We start from the raw sequence: 22427 nt of genomic DNA, 5'->3' as shown, positions 1-22427 counted from the left end.
CCAATTAGCGTCTGTCAGAAAAGGCGTGCGGGCGGGAAGGTCACCTTTAATGGCTCTGAGAGTGCTGCTTGCTTTTCAGAGGACGAACATTACTGACACATAGAACAGGCTGAGGGATACAGGAGCTGTCCTCTGACTGAAAGGGTCAACCCACCAGACCTTGTCAGAAACCAAGGTGAGAACTTGGAGGATCAGAACCCGCTTGTGGCAATTGCAGAGAGCGCCAACCAAGTGACCCCACGGTTCACCAGTGACTCCCCACATGTCCTCCTCTAGGCGGCTGTGACAAGGCGGGAGGATCTTTCCCTCCAGACAGAAGGAGGAGGCCTTCTCAGATCACCAGGAAGGCCTGGATGGAGGTTGTGGAGGAGGTCAGCAGCCGCGGGTTGTGAGAAGGACATGGATTCAATGCCGTAAGCGGGTCAACGACCTTCTCCGCTCTGCCAGGGTAAGGGACATGTCTCAGTGCTCGTTTCTTTGTACTCAGATGGATGGGTATCCAGGTGTTGATGCTGCAAATTGGAAGCCATCCATCTGGAGTGAATAGCTGCATCTCTGTCATTGGGCATATGCCGGGCACATCTGACCCACACAAGGGACCAGGAGTAAATAGTTAGCTCCGTACTGTATATAATATTTAGCTGTAATAAACCTGTTTTGATATCTTCAACCAAACTGGACACCATGCTCCACCCCCCTTCCCACCAGTGTCCTGCATCGGATCTCTGGATGGAGATCCGAAGGCGTGGGAGTCCTGCAACTGACCACAATATGGGATCGGGACAGCCGGCGGGAGCAGGTAAGTCTTTGATTTGTTAATTTGCATTGATTAACATATTTAAATTCTGTCCCTGTCACCTAACAGCGGGGTTGGGGATGGGTGCCGCCATGAGACTCGCCACCACCAGCAATATGAGGCCAGGCCTTCCTGACACCAAGGCCCATGGTGGACATCTCCCGAAGGCATTTTCCGCCCCTCCCCCCCCGCCACGATCCCTGATGTCAGAGGCTTGGTAAAATCCATCATTCCTGTGGGCCCTTCTAGGATATTGGGCATTGATCATTGAAACATTTTCGGTGCGAAGGTTATTCTAAGCGGTAAAACAAAACCGCCCAGAAGGTGTTATGAATGAAGTCAAGAAACTTGAGGTCTCATCCAGGGGTACCTGTCAAAACCCACTATTGTAAACATGGTGCTATGAGCGAGTTTCGATAAACTATCATCCACCGTAGACATTGAGTGAATCTCACACACTATTGCTTTGTTGAGCTGCGTTAAGCATATTCAGAGTTCCATTTGGGTTCGGAACAGGAACCATGGCTGAACACCAGTCCTTGGGTTGTGTTACCGGAGAGATAACACCCATTCTTGTCATCTCCTCCAATTGTTATTGGACTTTGCTTAATAAGGGATGAGAAATTCTTCTTGGTGTGAAGATACACACTGCTCTGGCCCCTTCCCTTCAGAGTGATCCTGTCCTCCGTCTTTAGTTTCCTGAGCCCTGTGAACAGCTTTGGGAATACTGTTTGAAAGGTATTGTTTAACTTTGTTTGTTTGACTTCAGTTACCTTTTTAATCAACTGCAGTTCCAGTCAGTAAATAAACTTCTTGATTGTGCAAGACAATGTAAGGTCTCTATCAGTTGTCTGCCTCTATGCTGAAGAGTTGCTTGGAGTTTGCCTTTTACTCACAGTTGTGTCCCGCCTGGACCATGCAACTGTATATCTGTTGGTTGCAGGTAATGTCTCTTCACCTAAGGCTCTTGGTCAGACAATACCATGATGCTAGCCCCTGTGTCAAGCTTAAAATTTGTGAGGTGTCCATTCACGTAGACATTTGCTGTCCAGAAATCTTGGTCTATGTTACTGATTTCTCCCAAGAACTCTCCTGGTTCTTTCTCTTGTGGCTACTGCTGAACTTGATTCACTGCTGTTTGTGTGAAGGTTTTCTGCTTTGAAACTTTAAGCACAGAAATTTTGATGTGGCACACCTTCCCATATTGCCTGGTTTTTCCACACTTAAAACACTCAGCTTTACTTGCTGCTCTCGACTATGGGTCCTCTTGGCTCCACAATGTTGGGATGATTTTCCTGTGTCATGCGCCTTCTCAGCTGTATGTTTTTTCTGTTCCTCAAAGTGCTTCCCTGGCTTTGGTTTAACCAGTCGGTCGGGCATTGGACTCCTTCTCATCCACAGCTTGTCCTCGGCTTGTAGGATGTCCCTATTCTGTTTGCGAACTTCAGCCTGTCCTGCAATGTGAATGGCCTTTTCCAGTGTAAGGTCTTCCTTGGATTACAGCAGGTCTGACAAGGATTCATCCACTATGCTAACAACTATCCTGTCTCTGATTAGTTTTGCTTTAATTTACCATATTCACTCCCTTCTGCCAATCTATAAAGGTCATTAATATAGGAATCTACAGATTCACCAATCATCTGCACCCACTTATTAAATTTGGCTCTTTCCAAGATTTTACTGGTACAGATATTAAAATATTTATCAACGGCTTGGAGTACCTATGCAAATTTATCAGTAGCCTCGTTGATCCCCTGTTGGAGAGTTACGTTTTCCACTATCGCTCCGACTGAATACAGGAGGGTATTCACTTGCTCCATTTCAGATTTCCTATGGTGTTGAGAAACAGTTTTGAACCTTAAGAACCTTTTCCTGCACATTAGCCAATTCTGGACCTGAATGGGACCTTCTTGATTCTGGAAATTCTCATGACGGTGCCTGTCAGTGGCTTGTAGAATAGAGGAGACGGGACGTTGGAGGGCAAGCAGACTCACTGTGCACAGAAATAGCCAAATGGCCAACTAAAGGTACTGCACACAGTTTGAGACAAACACCCTTAGTACCAAAACCTTTTCATCAGAGAAAACATTTGGTAGTATAGAACTGGAGTATTGCTGTAAATAGAGGCTTTTTAAAAATTCATTTCACAGGATATGGGCGCCGCTGGCCAGGCCAGCATTTATTGACTATCCCTAATTGCCCTTGAGAAGGTGGTGGTGAGCTGCCTTCTTGAACCGTTGCAGTCCTTGTGGTGTAGGCACACCCACAGTGCTGTTAGGAAGTGAGTTCCATGATTTTGCCAGAGGAAACAAAGGTTAGAAAATTTAAAAAAAGATTTTGGCAGTGCTCAAGGGTCTCTATTTCAATGCAAGGAGTATAACAAAGAAAGCAGATGAGCTGAAGGCACAGATAGACACATGGTAGTATGATATCTTGGCTGTTACAGGAACATGGCTTAAGGAAGGACAGGAATGGCAGCTCAACGTTCCTGGTTACAAGGTTTTCAGACGTGATAGGGAGGGGGATAAGAAAGGAGGGAGAGTGGCAATTTTGGTCAAAGAAAGAATTACAGCTGTGAGGACGGATGATATGTTGGAACGTTCATCAAATGAGACCATTTGGATCGAGCTAAGCAACAAAAAAGGGGCAATCACACCACTGGGACTATAGACCCCCAAACAGACAGAGGGAGATAGAAGAGCAAATATGTCGGCAAATCTCTGAGAAGTGCAAGAACAATAGGGCAGTAATAGTAGGGGATTTTAACTACACCAATATTAACATGGATAGTTTTAGTGTGAAAGGGATTGAGGGAACAGAATTCTTGACGTGCATTCAGGAGAACATTTTTGGCCAGTATGTAGTAAGTCCAACAAGAGAAGGTACAGTTTTAGACTTACTTTTAGGAAATGAAGATGGGCAGGTAGAAGGAGTGGCAGTGGGTGAGCACTTTGGTAGTAGTGATCATAATTCAGGCAGTTTTAGCATAATTATGGAAAAGGACAAAGATAGAACAGTGGTTAGAGTTCTCGACTGGGGAAAGGCCAATTTTACTAAGCTGAGGAGCGATTTGGCCAAAGTAGACTGGAAACAGCCTACTTGAAGGTAGATCAGTGCCAGAGCAGCTGGAGGCATTCAAAGGGAAGATTCAAGGGGTTTAGAGTCAACATGTTCCCAGAAAGAAAAAGGGTGAGACAGCCAAATCTAGAACTGGATGTCAAGCAGCCTATATGGTAAGATAAGGCAGAAAAGGAAAGTTTATGTCTGACACTGAGAACTCAATACTACAGAAAGTCAAGAGGAGTATAGAAAGTGAATGGGTGAAATCTAAAAGGAAATTAGGAAAGCGAAGACAGGGCATGAAAAAATGTTGGCAAGCAAAATCAAGGTGAACCCAAGGATGTTTTATCAATACATTAAGAGTAAGAGGATAACTAAGGAAAGAGGAGGGTGCATAAAAGATGATAAAGGTAACCTATGTGTCGGGGTGGAAGATGTTGGTATTGTGCTTAATAAATATTTTGCATCTGCCTTCACAAAATGCAGATAATGTAGTTAAGGAAGAGGGGTGTGAAGTATTGGATGTGATAATCATAGCGAGTGAGGTCGTATTAATGGGATTTGCATCCTTGAAAGTTGAATCACCAGGGCTGGATGAAATGTACCCCAGGCTGTTAAAAGAAGCAAGAGAGGAAATAGTAGAAAGTCTGACTATCATTTTCCAGTCCTCACTGGATACATGTGTGATGCCGGAAGATTGAAGGATTGCTAACATTGTATCTCTTGTTATGACCAGGTGAAAAAGGTGTCTCGGGATCTCTCTCAGCCTTCACCTAGTCTTACCGTAATAGAATGTAATTTTAAACACAGCGTGTTTTTAGTGCCCCTTGGCGAATCCTTGTTCACCGTTTTCCAATTATAAGGTTCTCCCTGTGACCGCATGGGTTTTCCCCGGGTGCTCCGGTTTCCTCCCACAGCCAAAGACTTGCAGGTGATAGGCAAATTGGCCGTTGTAAATTGCCCCTAGTGTAGGTAGGGAATATGGGATTACTGGAGGGTTAGTATAAATGGGTGGTTGTTGGTCGGCACAGACTCGGTGGGCCGAAGGGCCTTTTTCAGTGCTGTATCTCTAAATAAATAAAAAATAAATAAATAAAAGCAAAGAAACCAGCACAAACAGGCTTTGTTAGGTTTAAAGAAGAAAAGCTGAAATTTATTAAACTTAAACTTAAACTCTAATTCGGTTAATGCCTACGGATACACGACACGGCCACACTAGCATGCATACATGATACACACATGCAAATAGAGACAGAAAAGAGCAGAAGAAAAATAAAGTGGAAAAGTTTGAGGCAATATCTGAAGAGTTTTTGTTATAGTTCTTCAAGCTCACTGTAGAGTCCTTGATTGTAGGTGGATCTTGCTTTTCGTTGGGGCCCAGTATTCTTCTTAAACCTTGTTCGCTGTAGGAGACCTTTCTCTCTTGGGGTTCATGTGTCTTCAGTGGATTCAGAGGCTTGTGAGAAAGAGATGGGAGCAGACAGCAGAGATCTTCTCAGTCCAGGAGCAAAAAATCTTTCTGAGTTCAAACTGTTTATACAATTCAGAAAAAACCCAGGCTGCCGAGCCGGTTAATATTGTGACTAACTGGTCTGACCACGTCTTGGAGTGTATCATTTTAGCAATCTCTGGAATGCTCCTCTTATGTACAATCCCTGGTGATCAAGGTCCATTGTGGGTTGAATGTGTCAGGGAATGGCCCTCTGTCCTTCCTATCACTGCCTGTTTAACAAGTCCTTTCTTCACTCCAATAACAGTTTAAAATCAATTTTTATGACAAAATTAATGTGCCTCATTCTTGGCAGGTGGGTCCTAGCATGACACTCTGTTTAAAAAGGGAGCGAGGGATAGACCAAATAATTACAGACCAGACAGTCTAACCTCAGTAGCAGGCAAATTATTGGAATCAATTCTGAGAGACAGGATAAACTGTCACTTAGAAAGGCACAGGTTAATCAAGGATAGTCAGCATGGATTTGTTAAGGAAAGATCTTGTTTGACCAACTTGATCAATTTTTTTAAGGAAGCAACAAGGAAGATTGATAAGGGTAGTGCAGTTGATGTGGTCTACATGGATTTTAGCAAGGCATTTGACAAGGTCCCACATGGCTGACTGGTTAAAAAAATAAAATCCCAAGGGATCCAGGTAAATGCAGCAAGGTGGATACAAAATTGGCTCAGTGGCAGGAAACAAAGGGTAGTTGTTGAGGGGTGTTTTAGCGACTGGAGGGCTGTTTCCAGTGGCGTTCCACAGGGCTCAGTACTGAGTGCCCTGCTTTTTGTGGTCTATATTAACGATTTGGACATAAATGTAGGGGGCATGATCAAGAAGTTTGCAGACGAAACAGAGATTGACGTGTGGTAGATAGCGAGGAGGATAGCTGGAGGCTGCAGGAAGATATTGATGGTCTGGTCAGATGGGCAGAAAAGTGGCAAATGGAATTCAACTTGGAGAAGTGTGAGGTGATGCATTTGGGGAGGTCAAACAAGGCAAACACGATTAATGGGAAAATACTGAGAAGTGTAGAGGAAATGAGAGACCTTGGAGTGAATGTCCTTAGATCCCGAAAGGAAGGAGGACAGGTTGATAAGGTGCTTAAGAAGACACATGGAATCCTTTCCTTTATTCGCCAAGGTAGAGAATATAAGAGCAGGGAGGTTATGCTGGAACTGTGTAAATCATTGATTAGGCCACAACTTGAGTACTATATGCAATTCTGGTCACCTCATTATCTTCTTCTTCTTCTTCTTTGACCTCCTTGTCTCAAGAGACAATGAGTAAATGCCTGGAGGTGGTCAGTGGTTTGTGAAGCAGCACCTGGAGTGGCTATAAAGGCCAATTCTAGAGTGACAGACTCTTCCACAGGTGTTGCAGATAAAATTAGTTGTCGGGGCTGTTACACAGTTGGCTCTCTCCTATGATTCTGTCTTTTGTCCTGCCAACTGCTAAGTCTCTTCGACTTGCCACACTTTAGCCCCGCCTTTGTGGCTGCCCGCCAGCTCTGGTGATCACTGGCAACAGACTCCCACGACTTGCGGGCAATGTCACAGGACTTCATGTCGCATTTGCAGACGTCTTTAAAGTGGAGACATGGACGGCCGGTGGGTCTGATACCAGTGACGAGATCGCTGTGTAATGTGTCCTTGGGGATCCTGCCATCTTCCATGCGGCTCACATTATAGAAAGGATGTAATTGCACGAGAGAAGGTACAGATGAGATTTACGAGGATGTTGCCAGAACTGAAAAAATGCAGCTTTGAGGAACGATTGGATAGGTTAGGGTTGTTCTGCTTGGAACAGAGAAGGCTAACGGGAGATCTGATTGAAATGTACAAAATTGTGAGGGGCCTGGATAGAGGAGAGGTGAAGGGTCTATTCACCTTAGCAGAGAGGTCAGTGACTAGGTGGCATAGATTTAATGTGATTGGTAGAAAGATTAGAGCGGAGATGAGGAAAGGTTTTTTCACCCAGAGGGTGGTGGGAGTCTGGAACTCATTGCCTGAAAGGGTAGTTGAGGCAGAGACTCTCAACTCAGTCACAAGGAGTCTGGATATGCACCTCAAGGGCTGTAATCTGCCGGGCTACGAACCAAATGCTGGAATGTGGGATTAGACTGGGTGGATTGTTTTTCGGCCGACACAGACACGATGGGCCAAGTGGCCACTTTCTGTGCCGTACACTTTCTATGATTCTGTGATTCTATGAAGAACTAAAGGTTTGTACAGAAGCTCCTTGCAGAAGAAAAGCACAATTTATTGCAGCTTTTCTAATTGAAGAAATGTCGGCTTGTCAATGAGTCATCTACCATCAAGACTGGTAGAGAAACACACACTGGTATACCCAGGGGAATGTTACTCCAGTCCTCCTCATTAATATTTGGAGGAAATAATCATTACGAATGTTAAATATCTTGTATTCATCCTCCACATTGCTTCCATTTACATTTCTTATTGTCAGAGCACTGTATCAATTGGAGTGAACTCCCTCTGGCAGTATGTTCCACACTGACTGACTGTTTTACATCAAGGTCACAAAATCATCTTGATTTGCAGAATGTTAATCATTAATTTTTAGACAAACAGTCTCATCATTCCAAAGGTTGTGAATTGTATTTTAAACAGTGAATGGGCAATGTCCAATTTGTAAACTGCTGAATAGCAAAAGTCAAGAAGGTTAAAGCAGTCCTGTCTCTGCAAAATCCCTCTCTCTGCAAAATCCCTCTCTCTGCAAAATCCCTCTCTCTGCAAAATCCATCTCTCTGCAAAATCCATCTCTCTGCAAAATCCATCTCTCCGCAAAATCCCTCTCTCTGCAAAATCCATCTCTCCGCAAAATCCCCCTCTCTCTGCAAAATCCATCTCTCTGCAAAATCCCCCTCTGCAAAATCCCTCTCTCTGCAAAATACCGCTCTGCAAAATCCCTCTCTGCAAAATCCCTCTCTCTGCAAAATACCTCTCTGCAAAATCCATCTCTGCAAAATACCTCTCTGCAAAATCCCTCTCTGCAAAATACCTCTCTCTGCAAAATACCTCTCTGCAAAATCCATCTCTGCAAAATCCCCCTCTCTGTGCAAAATCCCTCTCTCTGCAAAATCTGCTATCCACTATCCCACTCTTTGCAATCACATGGGACTAAACCACTCTCTACCCTATTTCTGTACATCAATCCCTCTCCACTGTCCTTTTCTCTCCACGATCTCTCTCTCTCTGCTATCTCTCTCTCCACTATCCCCCTCTCTCTCCACTATCCCTCTCTCTTCACTCTCCCTGGCTTCACTAGCCCTCACTCTGATTAAGAAGGTGCTGACTCATTTCAGACAGCCACCGGGTTCTCTGTAACATTAGGATGCAGTAGAAATGCAATTATTGGGTGACAAGCACACATCGCAGGAGAGCTGCAGAATTCTTCAGTCAGATAGGATCCTGCAGTTTTACAGGGTTGTTGACACCCAAGATCCAGGGTGCAATCACTATTGCATCCCTCACTAGAAATAGCTTCCATTCCCTGAATGCTCCCACTGTGTCTCCATGTGCCTTTCTCTCTCCAATTCTAGTGCTTCTCCTAGGTGTTACCTGAGGGCTGCGATCACGGAGGTGGCTGGACGCTGTAACAGCATAGACACAAAATTGGTTAAGGAATAGAAAACAGAGAGTTGTGGTGAATGCCTAATTTTCAGACTGGAAGGAGGTGTACAGTGAAATTCCCCAAGGTTCAGGGCTAGGACCACTGCTGTTTTTGATATACATTAATGACTTATGTTGTACGGTTTCGGGCACAATTTCAAAATTTGCAAATGACATGAAACTTGAAAGTGTAGCAAATAGTAACAAAGATAATAATAGACTTCAGGAGGATGAAGACAGGCTGGTGGAATGGGTGGACATATGGGAAATGAAATTCAACACAGAGAAGTGTGAGTGATACATTTTGGTCAGAAGAATGAGGAGAGACCACTTTAAAGAAGGTGCAAGAAGTGACAGACCTGGCGGTGTTTGTGCACAAATCTTTGAAGGTGGCAGGACTGGTTTACAAAGCAGTTAATGAAGCAAGAAATGCTGGAAATACACAACAGATGCTGCCAGACCTGCTGAGTATTTCCAGCATTTCTTGTTTTTATTTCAGATTTCCAGCATCTGCAGTATTTTTGCTTTTATTTAAGTTCATAAAGCACATGGAATGCTGGGCTTTATAAATAGAGACATAAGAGTAGAAAAGCCAGGATGTTACGCAAAACCTGTAGAACACACTAGTTCAATCCTAGCTGGAGTAGAAGAGATTTACCAGAATGGTTGCAGGTCTGAGAGACGACAGTTACGTGGATAGATTGGAGAAGCTGGGATTGTTCTCCTTACAGCAGAGAAGGCTAAGAGGAGATTTGACGAAGGGCTTTAAAATCATGAAAGGTTTAGATAGAGTAAATTCAGTGAAACTGTTTCCAATGGCTGAAGGGCCGATAATCAAAGGGCACAGATTTAAGGTGATTTACAAAAGAACCAGAGGTGATATGAGGATATGTTTTAAGGAACACATGGTTAGAATTTGGAATACGCTGCCTCACATGGAGGTGGATACAGATTGTGCAGTCAGTGCACGGGAGGCAGAAACACCTACTGGTACCTGGCTCTTCCTGAGCTGGTGACTGCTTCACAGCCCAATGGCTGCAACAAGCAAAAAGCCTGCCTGACGTTGCCACAGATGATACATGTCAGAGTCATACCTGTCAGTTGCCACACGTCCTCAATGATTGACCATACTGGTTGCACATAGAATCATCGAACCATTCAATACCAAAGCAGGCCATTCAGCCCATTGTGCTTGTGCTGGATCTTTCAATAAGCCATCCACTTAGTCCTATTAACCAGTTCTTTCCTCATAGGCCTGCAAATTTCTCCTTTCCAGTAACATAAGTATGGTGTTCCTTCAACCTCCTCTTTCAGGCCAGTACCCATGTATGTTGGTCCCCAGGCTCAGAACCCATAGGAATCCTTCTCCACCCCCTTCACTGACTAGATGGTATGTCCTCACCCACTCCCCCTCCTCTGCCTCCATCACCCAGTATCATATCATCACAAACACCATCTCATTGTGCCTGGGTGGAAGTAACTGTGCTGATTGGTGGGAGAGAGAAGTCAAGTGGCACAGGGGGTTAAATGGAGGTGGTTGAGCAGAAGAACAAGAGATCATGGGTGGCCTGGCTAGTTTATGACCTGCTGTTCCAACGCTTTATCATCTTCTTCCTCCTGAGTACCATCCCCCACCCACCTCCCCATTGCTGTAGGGGATCCGTAAGGAAGGAGGATGGAAGGGAAGAATGAATAAACATTACAGGACTGCAGCCTCACCTCCAGAGGCCCACTTTGCTGGTGGCTCTGCTTCATTAATGAGGCAGCCCCAGATCTATGTCACTAGTTGCTGCAGCAAATGAAGGCCGGCACCAGGTCTCACAATTCATTGCCTGTGGCTCTGAAGACCCTTTGACCCTGAAAATGTCCACGTGGGTCAGTCCAGGCTGCAACTTGACATAAGTATCATCCGTCAATTTCCCAGCATCAAGCCGGTTGCAGATATACTCTTTAACAAGTCAAACAATATGATCACCTATCCTACAGAGTCAGTGGTCTGGATTAGTGCTGGCAGCAGGGGTCTTGCCACTGTGCGGCGATGGGGATGGGGGGCAAACCTGCTTCAGAGTCACCGGGAGCCGAGGCCGCATCATGTCAATCAAGAGCTGCCGGCCAATCAGAGGGCCAGCAGCTTAGTAGCCTCAGCACCTCCACTGGGAGCAGTGCCCACTGTCAGGCACTGCACCTGGAGAAGGAAGGCACATCGAATGCTGGGGGTGCCAGGGCCTGTCAGGGAGGCCCTGACAAGGTAGAGAGGGAGCGTTGGTGAGGGCCAGTGGCGCTGTTGCCTCAGACGGGGCCCTTCTGTGTGCCAAAGAGTGCCCAAAAAGGAGGCCCCCCCCCAACCCCCAGAGCCCACAAGAATGGTTCAGCTGGGTTCTTGGTGGGCAAGCCACCCATCACCTTTCCTGCTGCTGGCAAGATGGCATGGTGACAGGAAGATGACGGGCACACCACCCACCACCTTTCTGTGCCCTCATGCCAGCCTTCCCACCTTCCAGCCCATCCCCAAATGACTCGAAATATCCAGCCCAGCAAAATAGGAAGAGAGGGCTCCAGGCTTTCCTAGGATTGCAGGCTTCCCACAAATGTAATGCATAATGTATTCCACAAACATAGTGTTGTATGTTCCTCCGCAAGACCTTAGGCTATAAATGAACAGGAAGAGCTTCCACTCTTACAATGTGCTGCTGATGTGTAATGACAAACAGCACATCATGTCGGCCTGTGCAGATATTCTAGTATTTGGCATCGGTCCTCAATTCTCCCACATTCTTTCACTCAAATCATCAGATGTCACACTAGTTGCTTGTGGACATGTGGCTCGTGACACCTGTCAGGAACCTGAACACAGACAGAGGAGTGTCAGAAGCAGAACTAGTTTCATTACTTGGCATCCGGAAACACTGGTCCCCCTGCCAGGATCGGTCTCGAGGAGCCCTGAAATAACACCCTGAGAGATTTGCTGCAATCTGATGAATCCTGCATAACCTTATCCTGCAAAAAGACAACCCTTGGAACCACCAATGGAGGAAGATGTAGAGCCACAGGAACAAGAAGTACAACAGATCACTGAGGAATAACAAGGGCCACTAACCACAATAGCTGACAGAACTGTATGCCAGCAGATTACCAAAGATTACTTTGGTCGAAAAACCCCTTCCACCCCTTTACCAACCTTCCCCCTACCATTAGACCCAGCCCTTCCAATGACTTCACCAACCCTCCCTCTATCATCAGACTCAGTCCGTCCTCCTACACAGGGATATTTCAATCTCATCACATGATATAGTAAACAAACATGCCAGCAGTAGGAGCCTTGTGCTAATTGTGCATCACTTGTTTAATTATATGTAGGTGGAGGGTATTACTTCAGCACTTATAAGAAGTCACTTACTGAAACTGGTGGAGGTTTTGAGTGAGCAGCTACGTGTTTGTAATTCTTTATACTTTGTACAATAAATGTGAAACTGAGTAAAGATAGGCTCCAGAATCATCCTTCCACAACAAGCCTCATGGAATTTAACAGCTTGACCTCATCAGATAATCAAAGTCCCAGTGTGTACTTGGAAAATATTCCCTGCTGTGGCTAGGATCAGGCTTGGTACAAAAAAGATACTGATATCTTCATCAACCAGAGTGTGCAGATCAGCCTCTTTGCCATCTGGCAGATCAGGAAACAGCAGAGAATGAAAAGCCTTTTGCCAGGTGAAATGACTGGAGTAAGATCCAAGCATGAGATTCAGTTAAGCTGAGCACCAGAGAAAAGCTTTGCTATACAGGAACAAGACTTTATCTCTGACCCATCGACCTTGCTAGTGAGGAATTATTTATAGAACACATAGTTGCTTAGAAGTATAGAACTTGAGCATTGTTGAAAAAGAGAGATGCTGTCGAAGTTTTTCATCTTGCACTCATCGGGACAGATGCAAGAATGCCAAATTTCAAAGGGAGCAACAATTTATACTGCATGAGAAAAGGGGTGCTGATTAGTTGCAAGTTGAATCTGATTGGTTGCGAGTTGAATCTGATTAGTCGAGGTATTGCCATGGAGAATGCACCAGGGAACTATTGTCCCCTACAATATTGTTTAATTCAAAAAAGGCACAAAGACTGGACTTGTTCCTTTTGCTGCAAAGGCCAGGTCCCTGTTTATGAATATATGTAGCTTCTAGCAAGTGTACGTGAGCCACGTTGTGAACCTGACTGATAATCTTAAATTGGTTGTTAGTGTAATTCTTAGTACACTCGGGATTGTTCAGCAAGTGCTGACCAATCGCGGAATCACATCTAACATTAGACATTGTGTTCTGAGTTTTGTAAATACGGGCTGGTTGAGTCCCGTCAGTACTCTGCCTGTTACAAACAGCTGAAGGGACGTGCTGTTTGATATCATCTTTCAGTGGTTCAGATGTACGGCCTACATGCCTGGCACTGCACTGGCACTAGAATTCATATACCATATTATTCATTTGTGTGGTGGGCAGAATGTCCTTTTGGCTTAATGGCAGCATCTTGTTTGTGGAAAATACCACTCGTGTTGCTACTGCATAGTCGTGGTGTGAAATGGCTCACTTCATGTTGCTTACATGTTTGATATACCTTACCCTTCCAGGTTAATTTGAGGTAGACTGGGCACTTCTCAGATCCGAAAGTGGCAGCCTTAGGCGCAGCCATGAGTATGCGCGATAAACAGTGAGCAGTGATCTGATTGAGGTAGCCATTATCCTGCAGGATTGCTTTGATATACCCTATTTCGGCTTCAAGCTTGCACAGTGAGCAAATGGCTCGGGCTCTATTTACGAGATAACTGATAAGGTCAATCTTATAACGCATGGAGCTGTTGGAATCCCAATGCATATATTGAGCAGTGACGATAGGCTTGCGATGGATATTGGTAGAGAATCTATTCGTGGATTTCTGCACCAGCATATCGAGGAAAGGGAGCTCGTTGGACTGCTCCATTTCAGAAGTGAATTTGAGCGCATTGAAGTGTGTAAGGAAATTCTTACATGTAGCTGCAGATTCAAATATAGCAAATGTATCATCTTTGATTGGAAATATGCAAGGTGGAGGAGGTTCGGGGTCATTCCAACGAAAACGCGTTTCTCATGGAAACTGATGAAAATGTTTGCGAGAGCAGGCTTGATGGACCATAGTCCTGCTCCTATTTCTTATGTTCTTGTGAGAGCTGGGCAGAGAGAGGATCCCATGGCAACACCATCTATTTGGCCATACATGGTGTCATTGAAGCTGAACTCAACTGTGTGACTTGCTGAGTCCTTAAATTCAATGAATACAGATTCAGAAAATGGCGGCTTGTCTAGGTTGCCATGATACAGTCACGTGGCGTAAATATCACAATGACTGGTAGATCGTATCAAACATAATGTCCCTTCATCTGTTTGCAATAGGCAGAGTACTTATCATACTCAACCAGAAGATGATATTTAGCAATAGGTGTGATTCCGCAATTGAACAGCACTTGCTGAACAATTCTGAGTGTCCTACAAATTACACTAACAGCCAATTTAAAATTATCAGTCGGGCTCACAATGTGGTTCACGTACACTTGCTAGAAGCGACACATATTATACGCAGGGACCTGTCCTCTGCAGGAAAAAGGAACATGTTCTTGTTTTGCACTTTTTTGAATTAAACCATAACGTGGGGGACAATAGTTTCCCAGTGCATTCTCCATGGCAACTTCTCGACCAATCAGAGTCGACTTGCCAACCAGTCAGCACCCCTTTTCTCATGCAGTATAAATTGTTGCCCCTTTGAAAATTGTCATTCTTGCTTGTGTTCTGATGAGTGCAAGATGGGAAGCTTCGACAGCATGTCTCTTTATTCAGCAATACTTAGTTTTATTTATTATTTAGAGATCCAGCACTAAAACAGGCCCACCGAGTCTGTGAGGACCAACAACCACCCATTCATACTAATCCTACATTGATCCCATATTCCCTACCACATCCCCACCTTCCCTCAATTCCCCTGTCACCTACCGACACTCGGGGCAATTTACAATGGCCAATTTACCTATCAACCTGCAAGTCTTTGGCTGTGAAAGGAAACCGGAGCACCCGGCGGAAACCCACACGGTCACAGGGAGAACTTACAAACTGCGCACAGGCAGTACCCAGAACTGAACCCGGTCACTGGAGCTGTGAAGCTGTGGTGCTAACCACTGTGCGACTGTGCCACCCCAAATATTACTTATAGTAACATTTGAGAAGACTGCTGTCTCCAGATACCACTTCATTTAGATTATGATTTGTTTCAGAAGATATAGATATTCTATGTAACTGTATCAGATTGTTGCAGGATAATTATTAATGCATGTACCAAAAAACAATAGATTTAGTGATATAAACATGTGAAAATGAAGGGCAGGAAAAGACCAGCTAGTCCATCAATCCTGCTCCACACTCACGATGCCTGGAACATCATGTCGAGACCCTTCCTACCCTTCACCTCTGCAGCCGATGGATCTCCTGGGAGAGGCAAAAAAGCAACACAAAAAAAAGGAAAATAAGGAAAAAAGAATATGGAAACAACCAGAATAATTCACGAAAATAAAAGCAAAATACTGTGGATGGTGGAAATTTGAAATAAAACTTTCTTTGAGGTAAAACTAATTCAATTCTTTGGACGCAAACAAGTGTCTATAGGAATTTGTCTAGTTTGAACTTAATTAAAGGAGATTCATAGGGATATACTCCTGATTTGGTGTAGTCCCTAAAAGTGGTTCAAGTCATAAATCACTTGATCATATTTTCTAAGGGTCTGTATCTCTTTACTTCCTGCCCATTCATGTATCTGTCCAGATACATCTTAGAAGACGCTATCGAGCCTGCTACCACCTCCGCTGGCAACGCGTTCCAGGCACCCACCACCCTCTGCGTAAAGAACTTTCCACACATATCCCCCCTAAACTTTTCCCCTCTCACTTTGAACTCGTGACCCCTAGCAATTGAATCCCCCACTCTGGGAAAAAGCTTCTTGCTATCCACCCTGTCTATACCTCTCATGATTTTGTACACCTCAATTAGGTCCCCCCTCAACCTCCGTCTTTCTAATGAAAATAATCCTAATCTACTCAACCTCTCTTCATAGCTAGCGCCCTCCATACCAGGCAACATCCTGGTGAACCTCCTCTGCACCCTCTCCAAAGCATCTACATCCTTTTGGTAATGTGGCGACCAGAACTGCACGCAGTCTTCCAAATGTGGCCGAACCAAAGTCTTATACAACTGTAACATGACCTGCCAACTCTTGTACTCAATACCCCGTCCGATGAAGGAAAGCATGCCGTATGCCTTCTTGACCACTCTATTGACCTGCGTTGCCACCTTCAAGGAACAATGGACCTGAACACCCAAATCTCTCTGTACATCAATTTTCCCCAGGACTTTTCCATTTATTGCATAGTTCACTCTTGAATTGGATCTTCCAAAATGCATCACCTTGCATTTGCCCGGATTGAACTCCATCTGCCATTTCTCTGCCCAACTCTCCAATCTATCTATATTTTCTGCTGTATTCTCTGACAGTCCCCTTCACCATCTGCTACTCCACCAATCTTAGTGTCGTCTGCAAACTTGCTAATCAGACCACCTATACTTTCCTCCAAATCATTTATGTATATCACAAACAACAGTGGTCCCAGCACGGATCCCTGTGGAACACCACTGGTCACACGTCTCCATTTTGAGAAACTCCCTTCCACTGCTACTCTCTGTCTCCTGTTGCCCAGCCAGTTCTTTATCCATCGAGCTAGTACACCCTGGACCCCATGCGACTTCACTTTCTCCATCAACCTACCATGGGGAACCTTATCAAACGCCTTACTGAAGTCCATGTATATGACATCTACAGCCCTTCCCTCATCAATCAACTTTGTCACTTCCTCAAAGAATTCTATTAAGTTGGTAAGACATGACCTTCCCTGCAGAAAACCATGCTGCCTATCACTTCTTCCATATGGGAATAGATCCTTTCCCTCAGTATCTTCTCCAGCAGCTTCCCTACCACTGACGTCAGGCTCACTGGTCTATAATTACCTGGATTATCCCTGCTACCCTTCTTAAACAAGGGGACAACATTAGCAATTCTCCAGTCCTCCGGGACCTCACCCGTGTTTAAGGATGCTGCAAAGATATCTGTTAAGGCCCCAGCTATTTCCTCTCTCGCTTCCCTCAGTAACCTGGGATAGATCCCATCCGGACCTGGGGACTTGTCCACCTTAATGCCTTTTAGAATACCCAACACTTCCTCCCTCCTTATGCCAACTTGACCTAGAGTAATCAAACATCTATCCCTAACCTCAACATCCGTCATGGCCCTCTCCTCGGTGAATACCGATGCAAAGTACTCGTTTAGAATCTCACCCATTTTCTCTGACTCCACGCATAACTTTCCTCCTTTGTCCTTGAGTGGGCCAATCCTTTCTCTAGTTACCCTCTTGCTCCTTATATATGAATAAAAGGCTTTGGGATTTTCCTTAACCCTGTTTGCTAAAGATATTTCATGACCCCTTTTAGCCCTCTTAATTCCTCGTTTCAGATTGGTCCTACATTCCCGATATTCTTCCAAAGCTTCGTCTTTCTTCAGCCGCCTAGACCTTATGTATGCTTCCTTTTTCCTCTTAGCTAGTTTCACAATTTCACCTGTCATCCACGGTTCCCTAATCTTGCCATTTCTATCCTTCATTTTCACAGGAACATGTCTCTCCTGCACGCTAATCAATCTCTCTTTAAAAGCCTCCCACATATCACATGTGGATTTATCTTCAAACAGCTGCTCCCAATCTACATTCCCCAGCTCCTGCCGAATTTTGGTATAGTTGGCCTTCCCCCAATTTAGCACTCTTCCTTTCGGACCACTCTCGTCTTTGTCCATGAGTATTCTAAAACTTACGGAATTGTGATCACTATTCCCAAAGTAGTCCCCTACTGAAACTTCAACCACCTGGCCGGGCTCATTCTTCAACACCAGGTCCAGTATGGCCCCTTCCCGAGTTGGACTATTTACATACTGCTCTGGAAAACCCTCCTGGATGCTCCTTACAAATTCTGTTCCATCTAGAACTCTAACACTAAGTGAATCCCAGTCAATGTTGGGAAAATTAAAATCTCCTATCACCACCACCCTGTTGCTCCTACATCTTTCCATAATCTGTTTACATATTTGTACCTCTATCTCACGCTCGCTGTTGGGAGGCCTGTAGTACAGCCCCAACATTGTTACCGCACCCTTCCTATTTTTGAGTTCTGCCCATATTGCCTCACTGCTCGAGTCCTCCATAGTGCCCTCCTTCAGCACAGCTGTGATATCCTCTTTGACCAGTAATGCAACTCCTCCACCCCTTTTACCTCCCTCTCTATCCCGCCTGAAGCATCGATATCCTGGGATATTTAATTTCCAATCGTGCCCTTCCCTCAACCAAGTCTCAGTAATAGCAATAACATCATACTCCCAGGTACTAATCCAAGCCCTAAGTTCATCTGCCTTACCTACTACACTTCCTGCATTAAAACAAATGCACCTCAGACCACCAGTCCCTTTGCGTTCATCATCTGCTCCCTGCCTACTCTTCCCCTTAGTCACGCTGACTTCATTATCTAGTTCCTTACAGGCTTTAGTTACTACCTCCTTACTGTCCACTGACCTCCTCATTTGGTTCCCATCCCCCTGCCACATTAGTTTAAACCCTCCCCAACAGCGTTAGCAAAAGCACCCCCAAGGACATTGGTTCCAGTCCGGCCCAGGTGTAGACCGTCCAATTTGTAATAGTCCCACCTCCCCCAGAACCGGTCCCAATGTCCCAAAAATCTGAACCCCTCCCTCCTGCACCATCTCTCAAGCCACGCATTCATCCTGACTATTTTTTCATTTCTACTCTGACTAGCACGTGGCACTGGTAGCAATCCTGAGATTACTACCTCTGAGGTCCTACTTTTTAACTTGGCTCCGAACTCCCTAAATTCTGCTTGTAGGACCTCATCCCGTTTTTTACCTATATCATTGGTGCCTATGTGCACAACGACAACTGGCTGTTCACCCTCCCCCTTCAGAATGTTCTGCAGCCGATCTGAGACATCCCTGACCCGTGCACCTGGGAGGCAACATACCATTCGGGAGTCTCGTTTTCGACCACAGAACCGCCTATCTACTCCCCTTACAACCGAATCCCCGATGACTGTAGCCCTTCCACTCTTTTTCCCGCCCTTCTGAACAGCAAAGCCAGCCACGGTGCCGTGAACCTGGCTACTGCTGCCTTCCCTTGGTGAGCCATCTCCCCCAACAGTATCCAAAACGGTATACCTGTTTTGGAGGGAGATGACCGCAGGGGACACCTGCGCTGCCTTCCTGCTCTTTCTCTGCCTTTTGGTCACCCATCTCCTTTCTCCCTCAGGAATCCTAATCTGCGGTGTGACCAATTCGCTAAACGTGCTATCCACGACCTCCTCAGCATCGCGGATGCTCCAAAGTGAGTCCATCCGCAGCTCCAGAGCCGTCATGCGGTCTAACAAGAGCTGCAGCTGGACACACTTCCTGCACGTGAAGGAGTCAGGGACATCAGCCGTGTCCCTGAGCTCCCACATTGAGCAAGAGGAGCATAACACGGGTCTGAGATCTCCTGCCATTTTTAATCTTAAGCTTAACTTAGTCTTAACTTAGATAAATGAAAAAGGAATTAAAAGTTTTTACCAATCACATGGAAAAAAAAAGAAAAAGAAAAAGCCTTACCTTATCTACATACCACCGAGTCCTTTTTTTTTGGTTAGAGGAGGAGGGCGGGTGGGAGACACTATAGGTGTAATGTCTCGGGTTCAGCCGCTGCCCAAATATATAGGACTTACTTACCCAGCTGCCACCTCACTCTCCCTGTCGCCGCTGCAAAATCAAAGAGAATTATAAGGACACACCGATTGGTCAGAATAGGGCGTAGTATTTCTTCTCCTGGTTAAACAGCCTGCTGAAACTCATTACCTTGGCTCCCACATAGGGAAGATACCAGCATGCGGTTAACTCCTGTTGAAGAGTAACCCTTGTATACATCAGGACAGGAGCAAAGAGATTTCGAGAGAGAAAATGAAAAAAAAAAATCAAATTCAATAAATGGCTTATTTCTGGTGAGGCTTGAAAGAACTAGGACTGTCTGGGTTAATTCAAATCACGGATAAACAGCAGGGAATCACCAGTTAATTACAAAAAAAAACTATCTGCAACAATGAGAATAACAAAAAGTCAGCACATTAGTGCAAGTCCTCAAAGCAATATCACACTATGGGCCCTCTGTAGATTTGGGCATTTTTAAAGGTATGCTCCTGTTTTTTAAAATCACACTATACTCACCTCTGTATATGAGTTTATGCTTCTACATACAACATAATGCTAGGACTCTGTCCAATAGTGTAATTTAACAGAGTGCACACAGTGCATATTTGAGAACAGCTGCATTGAAGTTTACACCATGGTTTGCACCATTACCTATCTTGTTTGGTGAAACTATCTGTGTCACAGCCTTGAGTCTGTAAATCTTTCATGATAAACTGTTCATATTTCTTTTGTAACACTCCTATTTAAGAAAGGAGGGAGACAGAAAGCAGGAAACTACAGGCCAGTTAGTCTAATATCTGTCATTGGAAAAATACTGGAATCCATTATTTAGGAAGGGGCAGCAGGACATTTAGAAAATCATAATACAATTAAGCAGAGTTAACATTGCTTTATTCAAGGGAAAAAGTGTTTGACAAATATATTAGAGTTCTTTGAGAACGTAATATGCAGGGTGGATAAAGAAGAGCCAGTAGATGTTTTTTTTTTGCTTTTTTTTTAGTGCATTTGGATTTCCAAAAGGCATTCAATAAGGTACCGCATAAAAGGTTAATGTACAAGATCAGAACTCATGATGTTGTGGGTAATATATCAGTATGGCTAACTAACAGAAAACAGAGTTGGGAGAAATGGGTCATTTTCAGGTTGGCAAACTATAACTAGTGGAGTGGGATCAGTGCTGGGGCCTCAACAATTTATAACCTATATTAATGATTTGAGTGAAGAGACGAAGTGTATTGTAGCCACATTTGCTGACGATACAAAGATAGGTGGAGGAGGATAGGTTCAGTGAATGGGCAAGAATTTGGCAGATAGAATACAATGTGGGAAGACATGAGGTTATCCAATTTGATAGGAAGAATAAAAAAACAAAATATTATTTACATGGAGAGAGATCACAGAATACTGCAGTACAAAGTGTGTCCTCGTATATGAAACACAAAACATGAACATGTCAATACAGCAAATAAATAGGAAGGCAAATGGAATGTGAGCCTTTACTGCAAAGAGTATGGAGTATAAAAATAGGGAATTCTTGCTGCAACTGTACAGGGCGTTGATGAGACCACACCTAGAGTACTGCGTACAGTTTTGGTCTCCTGATTTAAGGAGGGATATACTTGCATTGGAAGCAGTTCAGAGAAGGTTCACTAGGCTGATTCCTGGGATGACGGGGTTGGCTTATGAGGAAAGGTTGAGCAGGTTGGGATTTTACTCATTGGAGTTTAGAAGAATGAGAGGTGATCTTATTGAAACATATAAGATTCTGAGGAGGCTTGACAGGGTATATGCTGAGAGAATGGCCGGAGTTTTATGTCTGCTGGCAACTTTGGGGCGGCCGGGTCGGAAGCAGCCGAGAAAACCAAATCCATTCCGCACCACCCGCCTAATGGCATCACATGCTGGGCTGCCAATTAGTGGCCCCTCGGCATATTCGACACCCGTCAGGGCGGGCGCGGCTGGCTGCAGCAGTGGATTTGGGGGCGGGGCTAATATTAGCCCTTTAAAAATGCAGACAGCAGTGTAATGGAGCAGCCGCTGAGGGGAATGCAGCGGAGGAGGAGTTGTGAGTATAACTGCCGAGGTGACCAGCTGACTGGAAAGTAGTGAAGGAAGAGTGACGATGCCCAGGGGCAAGAAAGGAGCCAATATTTGCAGGTGAAATCCAGATTGATGGAGGGGAGAAGGTTTAGCACAGCCCCCAGATTCTCAGAGGAATCTCTGCAGGTCCTCCTCCAGGTGGTGGAGGCGAGGCGGGATATATTAATCAATGCTGATGGCCAAAGAAGGCTGGCAGAAGTGACCAAGAGGGCCTGGCTGGAGGTCCCCGAGGAGGTCAGCAGCCGCGGTGTGGTATGGAGGACATGGCTCCAGTGCCGCAGGCTGCTCAATGACCTGCTTCACTCTGCCCGGGTAAGGGGTACTCCCCAATAATCTCATTGTGAATGTGTCAGGAAAAGGTCAGTCTGTCCTAATGATGCAAGGTGGAAACCAGCAATGAGCAGTCCTTGCCTGCTGCATTGTATTGGGATGCAGGATGGGCAGGTCTGGGATGCTTGGTGATCCAATAGTGTTCAAATTGGGCACTGCATTGCAGTCA

At 45.0% G+C, this 22427-nt stretch overlaps 1 long non-coding RNA gene across 1 annotated transcript in view; it reads right to left on the bottom strand.

Annotated features, from left to right (window-relative positions):
• LOC137379895 (uncharacterized) overlaps positions 1–20442 on the bottom strand; it is a 33273-nt gene extending 12831 nt beyond the window's left edge. Inside the window, exons 1-3 of the long non-coding RNA XR_010976931.1 lie at positions 20345–20442; positions 19736–19882; positions 15417–15477 (exon numbers count right to left, since the gene is read on the bottom strand). This is a non-coding gene — a long non-coding RNA (uncharacterized lncRNA). The remainder of the gene's footprint in view (positions 1–15416; positions 15478–19735; positions 19883–20344) is intronic.
• Positions 20443–22427: the final 1985 nt, after the last annotated feature.

Source organism: Heterodontus francisci, chromosome 18 (assembly GCF_036365525.1).
Source record: "Heterodontus francisci isolate sHetFra1 chromosome 18, sHetFra1.hap1, whole genome shotgun sequence".
NCBI classification, from domain to species: Eukaryota; Metazoa; Chordata; class Chondrichthyes; order Heterodontiformes; family Heterodontidae; genus Heterodontus; species Heterodontus francisci.
The sequence above is the reverse complement of the archived record's forward strand: the minus strand, read 5'-3'. Positions and strand labels throughout refer to the sequence as shown.